The sequence below is a fragment of the Poecilia reticulata genome, linkage group LG3 (assembly GCF_000633615.1).
Source record: "Poecilia reticulata strain Guanapo linkage group LG3, Guppy_female_1.0+MT, whole genome shotgun sequence".
Classification (NCBI taxonomy): domain Eukaryota; kingdom Metazoa; phylum Chordata; class Actinopteri; order Cyprinodontiformes; family Poeciliidae; genus Poecilia; species Poecilia reticulata.
Genome location: NC_024333.1, coordinates 9,323,961 through 9,329,773, shown reverse-complemented (window position 1 = coordinate 9,329,773; position 5,813 = coordinate 9,323,961).

The window sequence follows — 5,813 nt, the reverse complement described above, 5'->3', positions numbered from 1 at the left end:
AAATCTCTTCCCAACATTTGTTTTTATTCACAATGAACTGGAACCAACAAGATTTTTACTCTGGTATTTGCTTGGCATCCACAAAATGTGTAAAACACTGGAAATGGTTAGGCGAGTACAGAGGAAATGTTTTGTTAGGTAAGCCCTGCTGCAGCTTTTATTGCGCTAAAATTCAAATATTTAACAATGAATGATGTACGTTTACGACATATAGTCCTCCATTCATGCATGCAGCAGTTCAGTTTGTAACACTGAGCAGCAATATGATATCAGGTGTTAATGTTGCGCTGTCCACATGCTGCGTCTGAACGCTCACAGATTTATGCAAGTTCCATCCCTTGCGGGGCAAACTGGATAGCATCCAGGCTGCTCTAACAGCCTACTTACCCTCACCCCCCGCTTTACGTGAGATTTATGCAGTCTGTGCCCCCCACACAAATCTGACCATCTTAGGAATGGAAAGCATTCCCTGCTGAATTTTCCTACCAACTGTTCACAGCTACCATCTGCAAGAGGCTTCGAGTCAAAGAGAGAGGACAAGCAGAGCTCATTTAATAGAAATAAAAAGCCTTCCACTTTTCATACAGATTTAAAATAGAGTAGGATGCAAATGTCCTAAATTTTCCCTCAGTGGGGAAATTCAGGTGTACCTGCAGCAAAGTAACGGGCGAAACAGAAACATAGATTTATACAAAATTAAAGATAATACAAACAGAAAATAAGAACAAGAGGCTGAACGGTCCAGGTAATTATACAATATAAGAGAAATAAATGCTGTTTTGGAAATAGCTTATTCAGATTTAAAGAAATGTTCAACTTGAGTAAGATCATTAAAAAAAAAAAGAACAAAATGTGCATGTATGTTTGGGAGTTAAAGAAAAACATTTTACGAAAAAATGGAAATTATTGGTATTTTTTGAAGTTGTTAAAGAAATCGGGGCTTTCTTTTTTCATCTTACATGCACTTTTATCTACAAGAGCCAAAAATACCACATCATCATAATTTGAAGGAGTGTGAATACTTTTTTTGGCATAAACATTTTTCCCTTAATGTGGCGAGCACAAATTGGGTGGAATGTTACTCTTTTCTATGTAGAAGAATCTGTTGTCTTTAGACCAGAGCTAATTAAACAAATGACTTAGTTAGCATTTTGTTTAAATACGCTACAGTTAAACAAACAAAAGAACCTTAATGTTATTTTTGCCACCATTCTTTCTTTTACCTCCATAACATTACCTCTGGCAAAACGGAAGGAAAATATACATTTTAAAGTTTCCAAAAATTAGGCAAACTTAATAAGTTCAAGGTGACAACAGAAGACAATCTCTTGTGGAGAGCCTTTATGTTCACTAATTAAAAGAGCAGAATGGGGGAGAGGGGGCGGGACATCATGGAAACCTCTCTCCTGCTGGTTGCTGCAGTCCAAGTCACGCTGTCAAAGTCCAAGAGAAAAGTCGGAGCTGCTGGCCAGAGCGCGAGCTGACAAATAGAAAGCAAGGCTGGAGTTAAAGGCTCTTTTTGCAGCTTGCCAACAGTGGAGTTTAGATTTTAGTCTCCCACATCTGTCTGCTGCTTCGCACAAGAATCCTGGAATCCCCCACCTCATCACCATTACTGTATTACACAGAAAACACCCACAGACTTGTACAGCGGTCCTTATTAGGACAACCCAATGGGCCGTGTTCATTATGCACACCCAAGCCTTGACTTTCCACTAGTGCATGTCAGCACTTAGCAGGATGCTCCTCACTCCAAAAGTGAACATCTGGTCCTGACGAGGTTGGACATGGTAACAATCCCCAGGAGAAACCAAAAACAGGAACACAAACACACAGAGATGCAAACACAAGGATGAACTCAACAAGTTCCTTTAGATTCTTAGATGGGGGACATTGTGTAAAATAGATTTTTTTTTGTTTTATATCATGTTTCAACGCTATTTTCACGTAAAAACATACATTGAGTGTTGCTTTGATTCTTTCACGTATGTTTGAAAAAAAATCCTTTAATCACCCATGGCAACCATCGAGAGCGCCTAAATGCTTGCACTTACCAAGCACGACCTTTTCCATGCTCCTCTTCGGAACTGTAGCCTTCCCCCTCAAAGAGCAGCCCCCCCTGCACCTTCCCCACTCATGATTCCCCCACTCAGCTCCTGCAGACTAGCGGCAGCAGCAATTAGCAAACACCTGGTGGAACCTGCTGAGTCTGCTGAGCTCATCACACAAACTACTTCTCAGTGCAAAGCTCCTAAGACCGGTGGTTAGCATTGCAGCGTTGTTGTGAGGTGGTATGTCGGAAATGCAGGAGCTCCTTAATGAGACAGAGACCCGATATTAAGGCGTCAAATTACAAAGTCAGTTTTCCTTTAAGTTATGTTTGACATATGCAGCCTTTTGATAACAACTAGTTACTCGACTGTGTTTTAAAATGGCACTATGTGCCTGGAAAATACACACTACTGCCCCTTTAAAACAAATGGCAGATTAGCATTGCTGATAGCTGAACTTACACACACACACACGCACAAACACACACAAGTACACAGTTGGGGTGTGAGCTAATGATATGAATCACACTGACTTCTTTGTGAAAAGACAGAATTGAAGAAAGAGTGGAAAGATCTGAAATTTGGAAAGTGTAAAAAGAGTCCAGGGTCTTTAGATGACTCCATCTGACTGGGCTGAATGTGTTTCTCCTCAACTTCACACCTACATAGTAGCTTGAAAGGTAAGCCACCATGCTGGTCATACCGCCAGCCAAAAGTTGAGCTCTGTTAAGCAGAGATGCTCTCTACACTTATAGATGCAAACTTTTCTCCTGCATTCACTCTGGCAAACTCTTGCCGTTTGCTTTCTTTGATAGACATTGTTGCCCTGATCTGCTGCACGTCCTTGTTGGATCCGGACTTTTGCAAACAGGAAACGAAACAAGGCGCGAGACCCTGTAGGGTTTTTTTTGTTAGTGTGTATTTGTTTGTGAGCCTCACATGACTCAGTGTCTGCTTCTTTTAACTGCCTGTAGAGGTGCACACATGTGGAGCGGTGCAGTGACTGCCACAACGCAGCCAAGTTTCTCTTAGTTTCCTTCCAGATCTGAACTCTGTGTGACTCTGATAACATTGAATCGAGAAACAATTTCATGCTCTTGTACTCTGGGTGCTTTTTATGGCTTCAACTGTTCCATTAAGGCGCTTCAGGGTCTGGGAATGGTTCTTTGAAATGTGTGTGTGCGTGTCTCTCTGCATGTGTGTGTGTGTGTGTTTTAAGTTAATGCCCTCAGGCTCATCAGCCGTTCAGTTGATACTGCAAAAGGAATCCAAACAGTTCAAGCTCTTTTATGTTTTGGTTCCTGACCAAAGCCACAGAATGAGGAGATTACCCTGAATGCTTATCATTTCCTGTTTCTGAGGCTGTCATGACACCAATAGGGTTCAAGGAAATTATTCACACTAACAAACGGACACAAGACATGGGTGCAACATATGAGCTCTCCTCGTCATTCAGATTAGATTTTTTTTTTGTTGCTTTTATTACTTATATCAAACTTCTAACCAAAAGTTTTAAAAGTTTTTTTTTTTTTACTTGGTATTGTAGACACAAATAAAATATATATATTGTGACCATCACCATTATTAATCTTTTCCAGTTAACTCGCCATACACAAGTTTTATAGTTTTACTTCCCCAAATAAAGAACGTGTTTATAGGTCACCCATAGTTTTGGATTGTTGTTTAGCTTTGTGTAAAAGTGAGCAAGCTTGTCCCATTGGTCCCTGCCTTGGCTGTAAAGTGGCTTAAAATCATAGATGGTGTGGGGAAGTGTTGTTTGTCCTCCATTCATTGGAGGATCTTGAGGTTTCTAAAAGGAAGCCATCTTTTAGGTCACTAGCTGCCCACTATCATGATCATTGTTACATTCAGAAGAAAAGTGGGAACCTTAGACTACGAGCCTTGCAGTGAAGTATGGGATGTGGAAGCAGCGCTTCATCGAAGATAACATATGTTAAAATTTTCCTTTTTTTTTTTAAACACGTTAATGGTTTGTAATAATAATAATAAAAAAAGATTTTCCTAGCCTGATGAAGGGTCTAAAACTGCTTATGCAATAACAGCTTCCCAGCTGTTATTTTGACATTAATGAGAGGTCAGAGGTTAAACAATGAGCTCACAGCTTCGACAAGCTGTGACAGTCTGCAGGCCTCTCAGAGTCGACAGAATGGCATCACAGAGGAGGCCATTGTTGTTCTTGGTGACACTTTCTGGGAGAGGATCCTGTGATTCAGAGAAAATATGCGAGGATAAAACCAAATTAGTCAGTCTGCTTCATTTCATTTCACATTTTGTGTTTGTAGGCGACTTATCGTTACACTTGAAACCCCCGTGGATCTTTGGACCGACAAATTCAAATTATGCTCACTGCGATGAAACTGAAATTGTGCATTAAATGCATAGGAAACACAGGAGATAACACTTCAAGCAGCTCCACTTCCTGCTCCTTCAGACGTTCCACAAGCTTGGGATTGTGAGGAAGTTAGGAATGTACTGATAGCATCTCACATCTTCAGAACAGAAAGCCTCCAAGTGTTTGTTGTTTTTTCCCTAAGATACCCTTCAGTATTTATCTTTTCTTGTACCAGTGAAAGGAATATCAGCTGTCGGTTTTTCTTTGGTCTCACCCTAACAAGCTGTACTCAGGCTGATTAGGACAGGAGAGATCTCCCAGGCTTCACATGACAGGTGTTAAAATTTGCGTTTTTTGCACACTTTAGCATCTTTTACTGCTATAAGGTGAATGCGTAACAGGCAGCTGAAAACTAAAGCCTAGCAGCAGCTATTGTAGGCTGGTTCTAACCAGCTGTTTTCACTGCTCCATCTCACACACATCTGCTTCAGACCCTCAGATTTGCTACAGAAACGAAGGGAATTATTGTTTTTATCTATGTCTGTCTTTTCCGCAAACTCGCATTGACTCCTTTTCATAATAAGACATAATATACATTGTGCGAGGACGAAAACAAATAGTTTAGGAAACCCCAGCAAGCTTCATTCTATGTATCATTCCCTTTTAAACCCGCTTTTCCTGTCCGGGGTCATGGAGCGGCCGGAGTCTATCCCAGCTGTCACCAGGCGAAAGATAAACTACCAGCAGGCTGCCAGTCCTTCTCGAGGCCATTTGACCAATCAACGGGACATATTTTATATACCGTCACGTCAGAGGCTCGAGGAAGACCCACAGCTTCATCTTGTGGTCAACAATGGCTACAACAGCAACGAGCCACATAACGTGATGCAACCTTTTAAAGTCGATGGAAAACACAGATGCAGATGGGATTCTGTGGAGTTGATCCTCCACGGGACCTCAAAAGTGAAAGAAAACGTAAAGATCTAAGTGTCAATATCCATACTTTCGCTATTTCATTTCCAGTTATTGTTTCGTCATTTGGTTTCTGTGGGGAGAGGTGCAGCAGTAAAAATTAAAATAAACGATTGGACAATTGAAGAGGCGTCAATACATGAAATATAAATGAAAAGCTTTGATTAATATAATGTAAATAATGTGATATGAAAACATAATGGACATAATCGGAACAAACTGCAGTATGCCCAATTTTTCGATTCTTCTTACTATGAAAATGAGTCAGTAGGGGTGTGTTAGGCATCTAATCTTAATGCATTTTTTCACCTGATAACACCTTAGAAACCCTCCATAAAAGGAATGGATGGATGGATGGATGGATGGATGGATGGATGGATGGATGGATGGATGGATGGATGGATGGATGGATGGATGGATGGATGGATGGATGGATG